This window comes from Kogia breviceps, chromosome 8 (assembly GCF_026419965.1).
Source record: "Kogia breviceps isolate mKogBre1 chromosome 8, mKogBre1 haplotype 1, whole genome shotgun sequence".
In the NCBI taxonomy this organism is placed as follows: Eukaryota; Metazoa; Chordata; class Mammalia; order Artiodactyla; family Physeteridae; genus Kogia; species Kogia breviceps.
The window spans coordinates 63,181,364-63,201,119 of NC_081317.1; the positions used below are offsets into that span (position 1 = coordinate 63,181,364).

At 34.5% G+C, this 19,756-nt stretch overlaps 1 protein-coding gene across 47 annotated transcripts in view; it reads left to right on the top strand.

The window, feature by feature from the left end:
- The window catches only part of PTPRD (protein tyrosine phosphatase receptor type D), a 2,126,684-nt gene that overhangs the window by 691,085 nt on the left and 1,415,843 nt on the right, over positions 1–19,756 (top strand). The gene's annotated exons all lie outside the window — the stretch shown is intronic.

Here is a 19,756-nt window from a genome sequence, read left to right on the forward strand (position 1 = left end):
AAAGATACTACAAAAAAAGAAAATTATAGACCAATATAACTGATGAATATAGATTCAAAGATCCTCAAAAAAATACTAGCAAACAGAATGTAACAACACATTAAAAAAATCATACATCATGATCAAGTGGGATTTATCCCAGTGTTGCAAGGACTCTTCAATATACACAAATCAATCAATGTGATATACTATATTAACAAATTGAAGAATAAAAACCATATGATCATCTCAATAGATGCAGAAAAAGCTTTTGACAAAATTCAACACCCATTTATGATAAAAACTCTCCAGAAAGTGGGCATAGAGGGAGCTACCTCAATATAATAAGGCCATATACGACAAACCCACATCAAACATCATTCTCAATGGTGAAAAACTGAAAGCATTTCCTCTAAGATCACGAACAAGACAAGGATGTCCACTCTCACCATTATTATTCAACATAGTTTTGAAAGTCTTAGCCACAGTAATCAGAGAAGAAAAAGAAATAAAAGGAATACAAATTGGAAAAGAAGAAGTCAAACTGTCACTGTTTGCAGATGACATGATACTATACATAGAGAATGCTAAAGATGCCACCAGAAAACTACTAGAGCTAATCAATGAATTTGGTAAAGTTGCAGGATACAAAATTAATGCACAGAAATCTCTTGCATTCCTATACACTAATGATGAAAAATATGGAAGAGAAATTAAAGAAACATTCCCATTTACCACTGCAACAAAAATAATAAAATACCTAAGAATAAACCTACCTATGGTTACAAAAGACCTGTATGCAGAAAAGTATAAGACACTGATGAAAGAAATTAAAGATGATACCAACATATGGAGAGATATACCGTGTTCTTGGATTGGAAGAATCAATATTGTGAAATGATTATACTAACCAAAGCCATCTACAGATTCAATGCAATCCCTATCAAATTACCAATGACATTTTTTATGGAACTAGAACAAAAAAATCCTAAAATCTGTATGGAGACACAAAAGACCCTGAATAACCAAAGCAGTGTTGAGGGGAAAAAAAAAGAGCTGGAGGAATCAGACTCCCTGACTTCAGATTATACTACAAAGCTATAGTAATGAAGACAATATGGTACTGGCACAGAAACAGAAACATAGATCAGTGTAACAAGATAGAAAGCCCAGAGATAAACTCATACACCTATGATTGACTAATCTATTACAAAGGAGGCAAGGATATACAATGGAGAAAAGACAGCTTCTTCAGTAAGTGGTGCTGAGAAAACTGGACAGCTACATGTAAAAGAATGAAATTAGAACATTCTCTAACACCAAACACAAAAAGAAACTCACAATGGATTAGAGACCTAAATGTAAGACAGGACACTATAAAACTCTTAGAGTAAAACATAAGAAGAACACTTTTTACATAAATCATAGCAAGATCTATTTTGACCCACCTCCTAGAGTAATGGAAGTAAAAACAAAAATAAACAAATAGGACCTATTGAAACTTCAAAGATTTTGCACAGCAAAGGAAACCATGAACAAGATGAAAAGGCAACCCTCAGAATGGGAGAAAATATTTGCAAACAAATCAACAGACAAAGGATTAATCTCCAGAATATATAAACAGCTCATGCAGCTCAATATTAAAAAAACAACCCAATCCAAAAATGGGCAGAAGACCTAATAGACATTTCTCCCAAGAAGACATACAGATGGCCAAGAAGCACATGAAAAGCTGCTCAACATCACTAATTATTAGAGCAATGCAAATCAAAACTACAATGAGGTATCACCTCACACCAGTTTGAATGAGCATCATGAGAAAATCTACAAACAAGATATGTTGGAGAGAGTGTGAAGAAAAGGGAACCCTCTTGCACTGTTGGTGGGAATATAAATTGATACAGCCACTATGGAGAGCAGTATGGAGGTTCCTTAAAAAGCTAAAAATAGAATTACCATATGATGTAGCAATCCCACTACTGGGCATATACCCAGAGAAAACCATAGTTCAAAAAGAGACATGTTCCCCAACGTTCATTGCAGCACTATTTACAATAGCCAGGTCATGGAGGCAACCTAAGTGTCCATCGACAGATGAATGGGTAAAGAAGACGTGGTACATATATATAATGGAATATTACTCAGCCATAAAAAGGAACGAAATTGGGTCACTTGTTGAGATGTGGATGGATGTAGAGACTGTCATACAGAGTGAAGTAAGTCAGAAAGAGAGAAACAAATATCGTATATTAATGCAATGATGTGGAACCTAGAAAAATGTTCAGATGAACCGAGATTTGAAGGGGTGAAATTGAGACACAGATGTAGAGAACAAACATATGGACACCAAGAGGGGAAAGTGGCAAGCAGGGCGGGTGGTGGTGGTGGTGTGATGAATTGGGCGATTGGGATTGACATGCATACAGTGATGTGTATAAAATTGATGACTAATAAACTGCTGTATAAAAAATAAAATAAAATTCAAAAATTCAAAAAAAAATAGTTGTGGTCTTATATATTTAGTTGATATATTGGCTGCTACATGCAGGTTTTTAACTGTTGCACCATATTTTAAAATTATGCTTCTTAATTAGATGTATTTGTGTAGGAAGGTGCATCCTTGCATATCTGCAAATAATCTTCTTTCTCTCCAATGAGTGAAGAATAGCTTTCCTAGGTAGGGGGATCTTTGATTTCAGACTTTTCTGTTAGTTGATTTTAGAAGTTTCTCTATCAAATTTTAGAATACAACATTGTAGATGAGCAATTGAAGAGAACTTCTTTATCCTTTGTAAGTAACTTTTTCTTTCTGTTTGAAAGCTCTCAGTTTATTTTTTTCATTTCTTCAAGGAATTCAAGTATCTAATCAACATATTCCTATGTGTGTATCTTTTCTTATAAATCCTGCTGGAGACTAGCCAAAACCTATAAACTATAGTCTGGAATCTTCTTCAGCTGATGAAATTTTAAAAATTGTGATTTGTTTTATTTTCATCTGTATCTATGTTTTCTTCTTCTGGAAAGCCTATTCTCATATTACAGTTACTGTATCTACCCTCCAAATCTTATATTTCTCTCCAGACTACAGTCTCTTTAAATTTTGCTGTATCTTTGACTTCATCTTCCAGACCAATAGTTTGAGTCACAACAGAGATGATTCTCTTCTTCAGAGTGTATACTAAATTTTTAGTTAAAGTTTATTCCAAAAAAGTTTGTTAGTCTTCATTTAATGTTATTTTTATTATTTTATAATTAGAATATTTTGTTACAATATTTTCTGTCTTCCCCTGTACCTCTATTTCATTAGAGGTCTGTTCTGATTATTCTGTTTATCTGTCTCTCTGGCTACTAGGCTTTTAAAAGTACTAAAACTGTTCTCATTCTACTTGCTAGAGTTCTTTAGCTTGGAATCATAGAATACAGTGGTATAGAGTGGCAGACCAATGGTCTATCAGCACCTGTAGGCTGGAGATACATCATAAATCAGGTTCATCCAAGAGAAGACTATTTTGCTACTGAGTCTCTGTACTTCCCTTCACTAAGGGACGAAGAATTAGTTCAACTGTTCATCTTCTCCTTAGCTCTCTATAGAGCAAAAACTAGTTCTACTCAAATTGTCTGATTCCAGATTTCTTTGGGGAAGATCATAGGATACCCAGAGGCTAGGATCTCCTAGATTCTCTCACATTCTGAATCTCTTGTCACTGGTTCCGATGCTTTCATATGGACCAGAGAGGAGGAAGATCCTTATTGACTCTTTAAACTAACCTCCCTTACTTGCCAGCTGTAGTAATTTTTGGGCCTAAGGAAAGAGAATGACTTTAAGTTGAGAATTAAAGGGAGTATGTATTCTTTTATCCACCTAGTCTTTGAAAGATTGCTTCTTGAAATATCAATTAGTTTTCTTTGTCATGTAAGCCAAGAACTTATTTCTCTTTTGCCTATGAAATAGAACTGAGTCAAATTTAGGAGAAAATTTATTTTGAATCTCAAATCCTTTGAGATTCCTTCTTTATTCATATCACCTTATTTATAAAGGCAATATGTTAAGGAAAATATGCTTATTATGTATCATATTTAATTATGCAGACTATGTTGAATCCTTTTGGACGTTGGGATTATAAATAAGTAAAGGAAGTTTTAATCCCTCCCAACTGAATAGGAAAATAATTTAAGATTATATGAAATTATTTGATCATTCATATCCTAAAACATTTCCTTTTCAAGAATAGTAGAAGATAAAATGTCTTCACTAAACCAAAAATATGATCAGGAAAATAAGTAACTCAACCTATAAGGATACCTGGATTCTAATCCTGTTAATGTTACCAGTTAACTTTATGATCTTGGAAAAAAGAGTCATGGTAATATTGCTTCTCATCTGCTAAATGGAAAAATAGTATAGGTGAAAACATAGACCCCTTTTGTTTCTAAATTTCTGAGTCTGCATAAACATAACTTTGAGTCTGAGTACTAAGTTTGAAACCTATGAAGATGAAAGAATTAACGATATCCAAATGGGATATAAAAGAAGGCTATAATATAAGCTGTACTTAGCCCCTACCACAGAAACAAAAATCGATAGCAAAAGCCTCTGCTATTGAATAGGAACCACATTGTCCTGTGTAAATATGAAACATTATTTTCCAGTTGTGTCTAGCACCTCTGCTGAAGTTCTGTTTAGGCATTAAACTTAGAAGATACTTAAAGACTTTTTTTTTTTTTTTTTTACTGTAACGTTTGATGATTCTGATGATACGTAAAAGATGTTTTCCAAGGGGTCGTAGTCACAACCATCTAAGAACCCTAGAAGTCAACCCAGAAGTCACAAAGAAGCATTTATCTTGACAAAGAAAACTTCCTGATAGCTAAGAATCCTCTAAAATATACCCTCTTCCCACCTTTAACATTTTTTTTTTCTTTATCACTATATTATTCCCCTCTGTAAACTTTTGAGGGTATAATTATTCATACAAGTACTCCTCATACCTATTTCTCTTTTTCTTTGTCCATGTGTGTAAAAAGCCACACAATAGCCCCTAAAATTTATAAGAAGAGTTTTACCTAGATCCTTTGCTTGAGAGACCAAAATGTCTAGTGATCGTTGGAATGCATGTCTATCATCCCCAGATTGTGAGATCTGTCTGCATAATTAATTTTTTTTAATTTGCATAATTAATTTTTAAAATTTAATTTTATTAAACTATTCCTACAAATACAACAGTATAAAAGTGTCCTGCATCTATGATGCACTTTCATGAAATAACATGAACAAAACCAGAACCAATCAGTACTAGAATATATACATATGCAGATTCTAAAGCATATGGTGCAAATTGTTAATAGAAGTAATATAAGAAATCAGCTTAGACCATTCTAGAAAATGGATAAAACATGAACTAAATGCTAAGTGTTAGACAAACCTTAAATGAGGAAGGAGATTTCAGGGCAGAGAACCATAGGTATATACACACATATGTCCAAAGGGGAAGGTAAGTGTGTGAGAAGAGAACATTTAGAAGGCCAGAAGAGAAGACTGTTAGGACTATTCGTTAAATTTTTCAGATGTGAGGAACATACTGAGAAATATTGTCTTCATTCTCTGGGCAGTTGGAAGCCAGTATGTGTTCTTACACAGGGAAATAACATAATGGAGCCTGCTGTTAAAACAACAAACAAAACCCATTAAATTATCAATTATCTTAAATATGCTAATAAAAATGTTACTTTTATTGTCACATAATCATAATAAATGGTTAGATTTTTTTTTTTTTTTTTTTTTTTTTTTTTAAGTAAAGAAAATATTCTTTGAGCAAGGAGTTAGCAAATATTGACCAGAAAAACAGTTGATGGTCTCAGTGGTAATTACAAAGTCTCCCACCCATTTCAGTGAAGAAATAATTGCTGTTGAAAAGTTTACCAATTATTTTATGGAGTAATGTTACAATAAAATCAGGTATATTTTCATGTCCTAAATATTTTGTTTTGTTTTCAACTGAAATGTAATTGAAAAGGCACCAGGACACCTACAATATAATAAACCTAGGAGGATGTAGAAGTGGTATTTAAGAAAAATGAACTCTGCTTAAAAATCCAAAACAGATTTTGGTTAAAGTTGGTATCTGTAGAACCAACGTAGTTTCTGTCAGAGCTGAAACCCACCCCTCCCTAGTTTTAGTGGGAGCTATTTTGTATTACTCTGTGAACACAACATTTGTTGCAAATGCTTTCAGAGATCTTGGGGAACTCAGCTCAGGGCATCAGTGACAAATATTTCCAAATACAAACTATTATACTTCTGAATGGGGATTTCTTTGATTTTCAGTTATAAGAAGATTTGATTTATAGTTCCTGCAGTCCTTTCAATGTCAAAGAATTAAAACTGGAATGAGAAGTCATAGTGAATCCTTTTGAGAAACCTCTTACTAAGCCCAGGGAGATGCTCTTTTCACTTCATATCTTGAAAAACTAGTTACACAAACCAGGCAGTTTTGAGTATAAGGCACTGTGTGGCAGTTAGGGGTAATCCCCGTGTTTGCATAGACAAGAATGGATTTTGCACTAACCCAGTTGATTTTGTCCTCATTTTAAAGAATGGAATAAAACTTTTATTTAAATGGACTTATAAAAATTTATTTTATCTATATATGTCTTTGCTTATTGAAATGGCAAAGAGGTAACTTTTTTCAATGATGGTACTCAATAAGAACAGGTTTGTCAAGGGATTCCTTTGTATACTGCTAGTGGGGTTAAATTGATTGGAAAATACTGTTGAGGAAAACAGTGTTGTTATTGGATAGGTAGAGTTTACAAATACATGTAGTATTGGGGTGGTAGTCTTGTCTTTACGCATATGTTCTTAAGCAAGAATTAGTGAATTTAAAAAAAAATATGGACAAAGATGGTATAATATTATGATTTACAATAAATATATATTTGGTCTTCATCCCAAAGTTCCTGAAACTCTTGGGATTTCCAAAGTGGTGATAGCTATAAAGGCAATGACAGTTTCTTTTATTATTATTTTATTTTATTATTTTAAAGAGGTGACTTTTGGATGGCAGCTAAGGATAGGGGCTAGTTACCAGGAGAACCAGTCACCTTATTAGAGGGTTGGAATTTTCACCCCCAGTTTCTGGAAAGAGAGAGGGGCTGTAGGGTGAATCAGTTGCCAGTGGTTTAATAAACCATATCTTTGTAATAAAGCCTCCATAAAAATCTCAAAAGGACTGAGCTCTGAGACCTTCTGGGTAAGTGAACACATGTATGTTACTGGAGAGTGGTGTGCCTGGAGAGAGGGCATGAGAGCTCCATGTTCTTTCCCCATATCTTGCCCTATATGAGTCACTTGCATCTGGTTGTTCTTGAGTTATATCCTTTTATAATAAACCCATAATCTAGTGAGAAAACAGATTTCTTGAGTTCTGTGAGCTGCTCTAGCAAATTAATCTCACTGGAGGAGAGGCATCCTGGGAACCTGTGTTTTACAGCTAGGCAGTAAGAAGTACAGGTAATAACCTGGAGTGGTGACTGGTGTCTGATACCCAGTCTTGGGGTTGTCAAAACCTCCAATCTATAGCTGGTCTGTCAGAAGCTCAGGTGACATCCTGGGCAAGTGAATGACATCTGAAACGGAGGGGGAGAAAGTCTTGTAATACTGTGCCTTTAACCTGTGGAATCTGATGCTATCTGCAGGTAGTTAGCATTAGAATTAAGTTGAATTGTAGGAGACCCATTTGGTGTCCAAGAGTTGCTTGGTTGTGTGGGGGGAAACCCCTTCTCCCCACATTGACGTTGGGTCTCAGAACAGTAAGAGATGGCCAGAGCATTGTTATTGATAATCATGAAAAAATTGGAAGCAACCAAAAAGTCCCCAAATCTTGCGTGGCAAATTCTTTAACCAAAGTATATGAGTGTGTCTTACTATTGCAATCAGGAAAAGTCATGTAAATATGTGTGGGGATATACATATACCCAAATGTATAAACATATGTATATACTTACTTATGAAGACTCTAACTGTTGGTTCTTTCAGACTGTCATTATCTACTTAGTGTTTTTAAAGTAATTTCTATTTTAATTAGGGTTTCTCTATGTAACTTTGATATATCTCTTAGTTTTTATCCAAGTTTGTGAATAATGTCATTACCATGAACAAAATATATATGACTAATTGAAAAACCATCTAAACACTTTTTCCATAAGTTTTAAGAATAAGAACTGACTATGTCAACCCTAATTACTCTCGTACCATTAAGTCTCGGTGTGAATCTTACTGGGGTAACTTAAAATTTATTTCTCCCAGCACATTCATGTGATTGGAATGGTAGGTAGAATTCCCTAGCAAAATTTCATTCTCTCACTCCCTCACTCTTTCTTTCTCTCTCTTTTTCCATCTCTTTCCATCTTTCTCTCCCACTCCTTCTTCTCTCCTTCCCCCAATTGCATACATTTCCAATTACATAGTTTAAAAATGGTCATAAGGTAACAATTCATTATGTTAGCATAGGATAGAAAAATGCCAGCTGAGATTCCTCTTCCTGTTGGAAGAAATACAATAAATATTCTTTAAATTGTTGTCTAATTATAAAAATAAGAACTTTCAACTGTAGTGCCTATTTTGCCAACAGTTCTTTCTTGCTAATCCAATACATAATTTTAGTTTTTTCAACACTGCATTTTCTTGGAGAGATGCCAATTTTCAGATCCATACTACAAGTGTAGTAATTTTGCAATGTTAGAGTGATTTGTTTCGTTACAATTTTCTTTATCTTCTGCTATGGTGATAAAAGCTACAAATGAAGCTTTGACTGAGGAATATACTGGATACAAGGCCATCGTGGCCTAGATAAACAATTTACTACAATTACTAGTGGTGCTAGGGAAGCTTCAAAAATACATTTCCAAAATGGGATAGTCTAAGTTACATCAATATATTTGGCTTCATGTCTTAATCTTTGCTTTTGTCTGTTTTCCTTCAGGGTATGAAATGTGGCTGTATTTGTCACATTTAATACCAGCCTTAAGCTGGTATTCTTGTAACTAAGATATAAGAAAGGCAATAGAACACAGAAGCATCAGGGTGCTGATGGGAAATAGCAAGTGTTTAGAAAGACCAGTAAAATTTGCTTAATATATCTATACAGGTTTTCCCTGCTATCCAAAGTTTGTCCATTCCTATTAAACCTTTCATAAGCTGAAATGGTGTAAAGAGAAGATGCAGTTACCTTAGGATGCATCTTGCTAAAGATGGCACAAAATAAATGGAGATAAAGCACAGATGCTCACAGACACAATTCAGAGCTATGGGGGCTTGATGCTAAGATGCAAGTGTAGTTCCTAGGGAAGGAGCTTGGTGGTGCCACTCTCACAACTCAGGGTGCAGGCTGCCTTTATAAGGGCTCGCTGCAAAACAAATGCTGAACACTGTTTTTGCTTTTTGCCTTTTCTCACAAAAGTGAAAATCCTCTTTGGATTTATCTTGGTTACAAAAACAGGCACTAATGTAGGGCTTTCCAAAAAGTTAAGGGACATAAAGCAAACTTTTGAAAAGCAGAGGATACCTGTATTCTTATAAACATATGAACAATAAATAAGAAACCATGAAAAACTATATTGCCTCTGCCCATAACCCAAATAAGGCAAATATGTCTGCTTACATGCAATCAAATACTGTCCAGTAAAGAAATGTCTTCAGACTTGGCTCAAGCTGTTCTTTAGTTGAAGTTTCAAAAATAAGTTTTTAACAATGATGTCTTTCCTAGCTGACTTTGGAATCCATTTTCTGCCTCTGTTTTGCCTTTAGTGACTCCACAGTGGAATAATAATCATGATGCTTTTCAAAAGCAGATCTTGTGAAATGCCATATACTATATGGTTCTCAGAATGAAAAATAGTTTTAAATTGTCAATTATTTGGGCTTTTTTCCCAGGAGATACTGTTCATGAACATGTGAATTTTTCTTTATGTGGTGGATTTGTTGCAGAAAAGTTATTTTTAAACTAATTGGGAGAATCATATTTTATTTTAAATGTACCAGAGGAGTTTGTTATTATTAGGGACCTTGTGATAAACACTTTTTCAAAGTGAAATAGCCTAAATTATTTTCTAAGCTGTGATTTTCTATACTGTTATCTAAAATGAGGTGCAAGTATATTTGATGAAACTTTAAAGGAAATGATGTGTATGGCACATGAGAAAGCCAACTGGCCTCTCCCCAAATGGGCTTGCATTACCTTCATAATGCTACCATATTCCAGAGTCTGACCTTGAAACTTGCAGGCTCAGCAATTTGAATTTGTCAGCACTGTAAGACTAGATTTAAGGAGCATTAACTAAGTTCACTATTGTATTAAATCAGAATACCAACTTAATTATAGCTATTGAAAACCATTGCTTTCATATGAACGAGAATAGTTATGCAAACAGGACAAAAACATTCTCTCCTTAAGGTGGAGAGCGCTATTTGGGAATCCAAATCATTGTCATGAAGTTATTTTGGTGCAGTTGGGCGCAGAAGGTCAAATAAGGGATATCATACCGCATGCTTTATTCTGCCCTTCCCTGCCCTCAAACATCCGAGACATAGTTAATGCATCATTGCTAATTGATCAACTGATCCATTAGGCTAAGACTCAGCTTTAGAATCCTTCTCAACATGGTGGTTCAGAAAGCTACCTCAGTTGATCAAGGTTGGCACAAGATCTGATACCAGTTCTTGGGCAAATTTTCTGCTCTGTGCCTCAGTTTTCTTATCTGTGTAATTATTGGGTTTGACTAAGTTTTTTTTTTTTTTCCTCCGAGGTCATTTTCTGCTCTACAAATAACTGCTGGTTTGAGTAAATGACTTCAGTGCTTCACTGTGGTTGGTCTTAATTTCTTTACCTTTAAAGTGAGGTTATACTGAACATTAAAAAAAAAAAAAAAAAAAAAAAAAAAAGACTAAGAGTTATTCAACTGTTATCTGAAACTGTAAGTCAGAGCTTTTAACTAACTATACTAACCAGTAAGAGATGGAGACATGGATCAATTGCTAGTCACTGCCTTGTGTGTGCTTTTGAGTCATCTGTGTCCAAATATTGAGTTGGTGGAAGAGTGCCATAATGAATTATGATATCTGTTCTGAGAGCAGAATGTGGGAGTATTGGCACATTTGCCAGGTGTTTGCCATGTTGGATCTATAGATTAATTACTATCCCAAGTATTTGTTTCATTAGAAGGATGGTTAGCTGTCAAGTCTGAGAGCAGAAAAAACTGAAGCAAGTTTGAAGTCACATGTACTATTTTCTGGAAATGTGTTGTCTCTATAAAATCAGGCATAATTCTATTATGCTGGCTAAATACAGACAAAGCATAACTGCTTTGTGTTATCATATTTGTTGTCCATATGGGTCTAGTAGTAGCAAATGTCTTCTAGTTATAGAGCATCCAGAACATAATGAAATAGTCCATATTTTAATGACAAAAAAGATCTCTCATTACCTAAATTTATTTTTACAATTCAAGACCTGTTGTCCTCTATTCACTAAAACAATTGCTCAGACTGTAGATCACAGTTGCTTGAGTGTTCTGGATAAGGAGAAAAACATAAAGTTCTGATTGGTGTTAAGGAGTGAGTCTTTTGACAAAGATAATGGTTTCGTGTAGAGTGATAGTACATTCTTCATAACTTTGATTTTTTTGTTCATTTAAAAGTATTTCTTTCCATTTGGATTTTTTCATTTACTTTAAGGAGATTATTCATCAACTATGTTCATCTAAAAGATATTAATGTCCTCTTCCTTCACCCAGACTTTTACTTGTGCACAAGACAGATACTAGATATGATTAGAATGAATAGTGCCATATTAACTTATTAATAAATGTCTGTATGGCCCATGAGGGATGCTTGCCCTGAAATAAAACTTTCAGACATCTCTGCTCAAAAAGCAGCCAACCTCTGTCTACTGTCTGACTGAACTATAATTTACATTTTGTGTAAAATGGACAGAAAGCAATTTTAATTTAATATATAAATGTAAAACTTCAGCTTCCACTTGGCTGTAACATGGACTCCATTACTTATTTATTTATTTTTTATCAGCAAAGGCTGCATCCTGTGAGATTCTGTGATGGAAATCCACTGTGTGCAGAGAGTGACTCTATTAGGCTATGGGAGAGGAGGAAAACAGTTTGAGATAAATAAAAAAGCAATTACCTAGGCCTGGGAAAGAGATACCACACATTTATTCAGAAGGCATTTAACTTACTCAGGACTCCATTCCAGTGAACTGTTGTCCCATTTTCCATCTCCCTAATATATGCCAAGTCAAATGGGAAGAAACGGAATGATGTTTCACACCCCAACAATAAGGAGTCAGAAGTCTGAGGACTAGAGAAAAGCTGCCATTAGGGGAAAGACAAAACCATGAAGATGTCCCTCATTCCATTTCTAGTGTTGGACATTGAGGGCAAAGCATTTGAAATTGTGACATAATCAATTGTAATAGTCACTGGGTAGATGGACTAAAGCCAAGTACAGTTTCTGCAAAGCTGATGAGTAACATGCTCACAATTTAAAGGCTGCCACCAAAGTTCTTACTACTAGGGCTTATAACCAAGGTTGAGGGATAAGAAAGAAGAATATATGGGTCTTTTAACAATCACTGTTGCTTCTGTTGCCTGTTCTTCGGTGATTCATTTCATGCTTTATTTTAGTTTATTTCCCTGAATTTATTTTCTTACAAATTTCAACCCTGAATCACTCCTTCCTCCTCTCTAGCTCACTGATCATCAATGACATTTCCCAAAGGGGTGTCTATTCAAGAAGGAATGGGGAGTATGGAGCAAACTGAGTGAAGAAGAGGGTGAAGCTCTGATAAGAAAGGTATCCCTACAGTGACAGGGTCCATCAGAAAATTGGGACCACCTAACAGATTCTACCAAGGGTTCTGAAAATAAATTTCTTTTCCTTTAAATTTTCCCCTTCTTAGAATTTATTTCTTTTGTGATTGCTGGGAAGTGTCACTAATCCTATTTCATCCCTTGAGAATCGTGTTTTACAGCCTTACTTCTCTTGGCATCCATCCTGCTAATCTTGGTGAATGAAGAATCCATTCCTTGGCCTTATACACTTGATGTATTTCTTTTTGTTACTGTGCTTCTTAAGTAGGTTTTGCCTCCTAGTACTTCAAGTAGCATTTCCTGTGTACAATTCTAGTTTCTTTTTGTTTCTAATGGTCAGTCATGATGTGGCAAAGTAGAGAGAAGCTTGCTTTTTTGGAAAGATCTCTCCTTCTCTTTATTTTACTGGGCATTGCTATGAGAATCAACTGAGAAGGATGTGAAAATATATTGAGCACTACAAATCTTTGTAAAAGTGAAAGTCAGTTTTCCTGGCTTTGCTTTTACTTATTTATTTGATGGCCTTCCTGTAATTCTTCATTCTAGCTTATAGCTGCTCTGATATTAATAATCAAACACTGTACAGCCTTTGCTTCTGTAAAAGAAAAGAAGGGCTGCCTTGACTTGACCTCAAAGCATCGTGGCATGAATGGTCACAGTATTAAGATCAGGACCACTCAAAAGAAGAAGAACAACAACAACAAAAACAAACAAAAAACAAAAGATCTGTACCACTCCAATCTTGAATCAATTAAATGCCTGTGAGAAGTCATTAGCAATGGGAAAATCTGGCAAATACCATGTTATTATCTGATTGTTTTTCATTTTGCTCGTTTTGTAGCTATTTGACAGGCAAAAAGAAGAACTATACTTATACTTCTTCCAGTAATTTTAAAGGTTATTGCAAAAGTGCCCTAAAATCCTCAATTTAGTAGCACAACAGTTGAAGAACATAAAGTTGATAGCAGTGAAAGCTTCCGGGACTTTTTGAATATCATCCTTAGATATGCCAAAAGGTGCGATTACATGTAAGAACACTTGCAGTTTGGCCTGATCTGTCAAAATGGGCAACAGGCCAGACAATCTTTTGTCATTTTTATTGTTTCTCTGGGGTATTGACTTTGCAGAAATTAGGAAATTGAAAGGGATTTTTGAAAATAGATTATAATTCAGATAACCTATTTATTTTAATTAGAAAAGTGACCAAAAACAAAATATGGTAACATTTTTTAAAAGAATAATGGGGAAATATAAATAATACACAAAATAAAAATTATTTATGATAGCTAAATTTGTAAGTACCAGTAGAATGATCCTGAGAAAAGATTAGATGTTTTATATTTTATTTTCTTACAAATCTTGGACGTTATCTCTTTGATAAACTTTTCAAAATTTGCTAGAATAAAAATTTCCATACTCATTTTGTTAAATGTACAAGAACATCCCAAGGTCATTTTCTTGATCCCAAGTTCTTTGTTTAAATTCTAATGTGGAAAATACCACTTAGCATCAAGAATGAGGCAAGCTTTATACTTGGTTCTTTATTATGTAACCAGGAATTACTTGTGTTTTATGGGCTTAATTAATTGCATCACTTCAAAACTGAATAATGCATTAAAAAGATGGGCCATATTTTTAATGTAAGTGTTTTTAAGGTAAGTGTTAAATTAACACTTACCTTGGATGTAAATAGTAGGATAGACTTATACCAGATTTTATGAATACTTAAGTGCCTAAGCCACTACCAGAAAGAACTTTAGACACTGTAGAGCAGAGCGTCAATCAACTACAGCCTGTGTGTCAAGTTGGGTCCAACATCTGTTTTTGTATGGTCTCAGGACTTAGAAGATTTTTGGTTTTTGTTTGTTTGTTTTTACATTCTTCAATGGTTAAAAAGAAATAAGACTACTTCATGGCATGTGAATATTATATGAAATTCAAATTTGAATGTCCATAAGTAAAACGTTACTGATACACAGCCATACTCATTCATTTATGTGTTGTCAGTGGCTCCTTTTGTACTATAATAAGAGTTGAGTAGTTGCACTAGAGCCTGTCTGGCCCGCAAGGGCTAAGATACTATCTGACCCTTCACAGAAAAAATTGCCTGTCTTTGCTGTAGAGACTAGAGATCTTCTATATCAAAGGCTACACTGAAATTATATGTGGCTTGAGTAATGTGTGGTACACTCAGACATCATAGATAATTAGGTCATGTTGTGACATACTTAATGCTATAAGGGTGATGTTTATTTAGTGTTCTCAAGGCACTAAATCCTTGTCTGTAATTCCATTAGATATCTACCAGTCCTACTTAGGGTAGTATACTTGCATTACTTGTATGATTGTGAAAATCACTAAACTTCTCCAAAGCTTTTGTCATATCATCTGAAGAACAGGAAAATAATAGTATTCACCTCATAGGATTATCATTAAGAATAAATGAAATCTTACCTCTATTTTGTATCATGTCTGGTAAATAGTAAATGCTCAAAAATTTAGTAATTACTATTTTTTAAATTATAGACAACTGTAAGCACATAAAATGATTTTTAACCTGTAGATTTATGAAAACAAAAAAGAGTTACATGAAAATTGTCAAATCTATATGGAGGTGTGATAATTATGTCTAGTTTTTAATACAGTTAAGTGTATTTGTATGTGACTCTATACATTATAGCGGAGTTCAGATTTTAATTTTTAATTTCTTTTTACTAAGGATCTATTCTAGAAGGACAAAAAAACCTCTGTTCTGTCTCAATTTTCCTTTTTCTCTTTTCTCAGTTTCTAATAAGTCTTTGCCTGCTACTGCCATTTGTCCTAGTTTTACACTCATTTATGCTTTTGTGGTTTCCTCATTGATGAGAATAATAGCTACCAAAAATTCTCTTTCAGTGCCTTGGCCTACAATGATTCAGAATTCCAATTTTAAATATGTATTGTCCTCATAAACTCTTTCCTAAGGAAGATTATTCTACTTTTATCTGTGAATTTAATTTATACAGGCAGGAGTGTTTTTTTGTTTGTTTTTTGTTTGTTTGTTTTCTTCACTCAGGTAACTTGGACTTAGAGTTTCCTGTGTCTGAGAATTTCAAGATGCATCCATCTTCCATGATTGTATTTTTCTGGTCTCTGTCCAATGCCCTGTGGCTGAGAAGAGTTACAGAGTAACAGAAATTTCCAGGTTGAATCTGAAATTTTAAAACTATATGGAACTTAATTTGCCAAATTAATTACATTTTAACTGGATTTCAATAGCTCACAAACTTTGTGATTTAATTATTTTATGACACTGGTCTAGTCAACATTGACAGTGAGGAAACGTGGCTCTTGTTAAGACAATTTTCAATGAGCAACACAAATATATATGCCCAATAAGATAATAAAAATAATATATTTTATTGATACATCCTCAAAAAGTGCCTGCACTACCTTTATCTTTACACCTTTTATAAAGAATCTAATTAAGTCTAATAAAATAACATCACAAAGGTAATTGCTTGATGAATCTTCAGGTTCTGTAGTACCTGCTGCAACGTCAGTTGAACCAAAAAAGGGACAATGTTCAATTCTTTACTACATTCTCAGATATATGACTGGTCCTCTATGGAACAGCCATAACAGTGTGTCTAAGGAGAAGCAGCCATGTGAAGGCTTACCTGGTGAGAACATCTCACTTTAATCTTTTTATCTCATAGTTAGCAGTATGGTACTGCAATAATCCAACCAGGATAAGTTTTGCTCAAAGATACCTAATAGTGATCTATTACACTGATTCCACTTTTGCTCATATTCTCTCTAGTAAAGTAACAGAAACAATACTACAATGTTTACTACATGCTATGTTCTGAAATCTTAACTACATCATTTCATTTTATCCTAAAATAAGCTTATGATGTAGGTATTGTGATCATCAATTTACAGATGAAGTTCCGGAAGTTAGGTTAACAATCACATAGCTAGTGGGTGGCATCTAAGGTCTCTTTGATTACAAAGACAAATTTTTAAATATTGTGTCTTTGTGTGTGTAAACCTTGGCCAAAGATTTTGCTTAAGATTAAATCTCTCCTTCCCCTATTCATTTATTATTTTAGTTGTGTATCGTCTGAAATTCATCCTATGACTCTAGAAAACATTGTGCAACCCTTGTATGTTTGTTCAGTCAGTGAATTGAGTAGCAAACCAGGATAATAGCAGTGCCAATAATATTATTAATAACAACAATAATAATTTACAGTTGCATGTTAACTCCACATCTTTACTAAGCTATGAGCTAGGATTCTTTCCTGCCTTCAGCATAATTCTTAATCTTTCAAGTTGCAAGACTTATATTGCATCTGATTCCTACAAAACAAAAGATCACTGGAAACATCAAAGTTAGAGTGTTTAAAAAAAAAGATAAGAACCAGTTTTTAATATCCTTGAAGAATTCAACATATCTAAATGGCAACTTTATGTTCCAGAGTTAAATTTAAGTCACCTGGGGGATGGAGTTGGGTTGTGACAGGCTGGTGTTTGTTGATTTGGATTATCTAGGTAATTTATTTAGGTAACTGTTAGCAAGAGTTGACAGCATAGCCTGTTCTGGCTCTGAGACTTGCTTATGGATACCATCTGTGCATTTATTTTTTAATTATACTGATGGATGCTCCTGATGAGCTGAGTTGGGTTCTGGACAAACAGATTTTATTTTGGGTGGACTCTTCTCTGACTTTACTACGTTAAACTCTAATGGGTAACTTAATACCCACAATTTTATTGCTGTGTTCAGAAGAAGTGTTTGAAGATTTTAATTTGGTTGTTAAAAGGTTTGCTGATTTTGGGTGGAACATCAACTGGATATAAGATCCAGCTATTAAATTAGCACACAGCTAGTGTTGCTTCCCCTGGGATACTTACTGGTATCTGAAGATGGTGAACTAAGATATCAAAATGCCAGTCAAGAGCTCAGCAATCATATTTGAGACAAACGTGCTTCTCCTTGAAATCTAGAATAATTCACAATAGTTCACTTTGTTACACATGGAGATTCTTTTCCCTTCTTGCCTCATCATCATTCTTTTTAAAAAATCAGGATACACAATAGCATTACAGTCAGACTTCCATATATAAATTTAAGAAGATACTAATATCTTGACTTTTTGTTCTAATTTTGCCAGATCTGTGCATGTAAAGTCAGTCAACTGATTTCGTGTAAAAACATTGAAAGCCAACATTGTTAATCACAATTCCCTTTAGTTTGATTTATTTTGTGCCTGGGTTCATTGTTTCATCTTTTTCTCACTACTTGTTTTTTTATTTTAATCTGGGCATATAAGTTTTTCTTCAGAACCACTTCTTATGAAAATAGTTGGTGTAGATTCTACCTGTACAAGTTGATTTTGGGGCGTCAGATGGAAGTTACTGAGTAGTTCAGGGGCAAATTTCCCCAGTAAAACATAGCTGCTTTTTTCTAGAAAGTGTATTAATAACTCTCCACTTTAAGTGATAATAACTCTCCACTTTAAGTGACCACACTCCAAATACACGAAAACATCCTGGTTTTCAGATATTTGGATATGCTCAGACATTTCTTTGCCTCAACTTAGATTATATCTTGAATTCCCTGATATTGAGTGGAAATTACTAAAATGGGCTTTTTGATTAGTTGATTTTCAGAGACATTCAGTAGGTTATCAAGGCAATTGATTTATTTTTAGTAATTAGGGGCCTTGAAGATCAAAGAGCTATACTTTTTTTTTTTTTTTTTACAAAGAAGGGAAACAAGGGTATGAAAATATTGTCCACATGAGCACCTTTTTGAAAAACATCCTTCTATTGAAATAAATGAAGATCTGAAGATATACTTATTTGATACATTACCTGTTTTGTGTGACAGAGTTTCTTCTTTAACATATTTTACTGAATAGACAGAAATATCAGTTGAGGCCATCGCCACTGGGGTCAGATTTCCAAGTTTCAAAGCTTGGATGTACCCAACGTGAGAGACTGTGTCATATTGGACAGGATACTTGCTTCTCTAAGCTTCTCAGTCTTTTTATCACCTGCCCTTTGAATAGTTGTGATGATGAAATGAGATAAACTATATATATGCTTGTTAATGGGACAAACGGCATCTCTGTTTTATATACATCTGAGCATTTACCATCACATCTTATATAATTTGGATTCTACTTTTGAAATGCAGTTCTGGCCCTCAGGGAGCATGTGGTCTAGTGGTCATATGTCTCTGTAGTCACTTATAACCCAAGCCAAGATGTGGAGTTAATGGGATTTGGGTACTAAATGTAATGGTATAAATGAGCATAAGAGAAAAGGCACTAAAGAATCTTTGGCTCTGCAGGTATTGCTTCTGAAAATTACAATGTTAAATCCATGGGTTAACTCATAAGATCAGAATAAAAATAGAAGACAGCTAAGTGGGGTATACTTTATTAGAGGCCCTTTTAAAGTGGGTTTGTCTTTTTTTTTTTTTCCCCCTTCCACTGCTCTCAGTTTGGATGCCAGCTCATCTGACTTGTTCACAAGTCCTTCCATATGAGAAAAATCCTCTCAATGCTGATTGTGAATCGCGAGGGCTGCTGCTACTTTAGTGTGTTTTTTGTTTTCTGGCACTTCTTACTGGGCGCTAGATCCTTCTACATCCTGCTAGAACAGGATGTAGCTTCATCATGTGAAGATGCTTCTTTTAAAAAGTGTGATGTACATCACCTATAGGCAGGTATCTCAGCTGGCTCAGTGAAAAGACAAAGCAGTTTCATTTCCCAGCCTGAGATCTCAGCTCCACAGACAGCCCTACAAGCTCCCATTTTAATGCTCCAAGGTAACTTCCCAAGGACCAGATGGTTCTGGTAAGTCTGGGATGAGTAGTGGCCTCCTATTCAAGAGTAGCTGT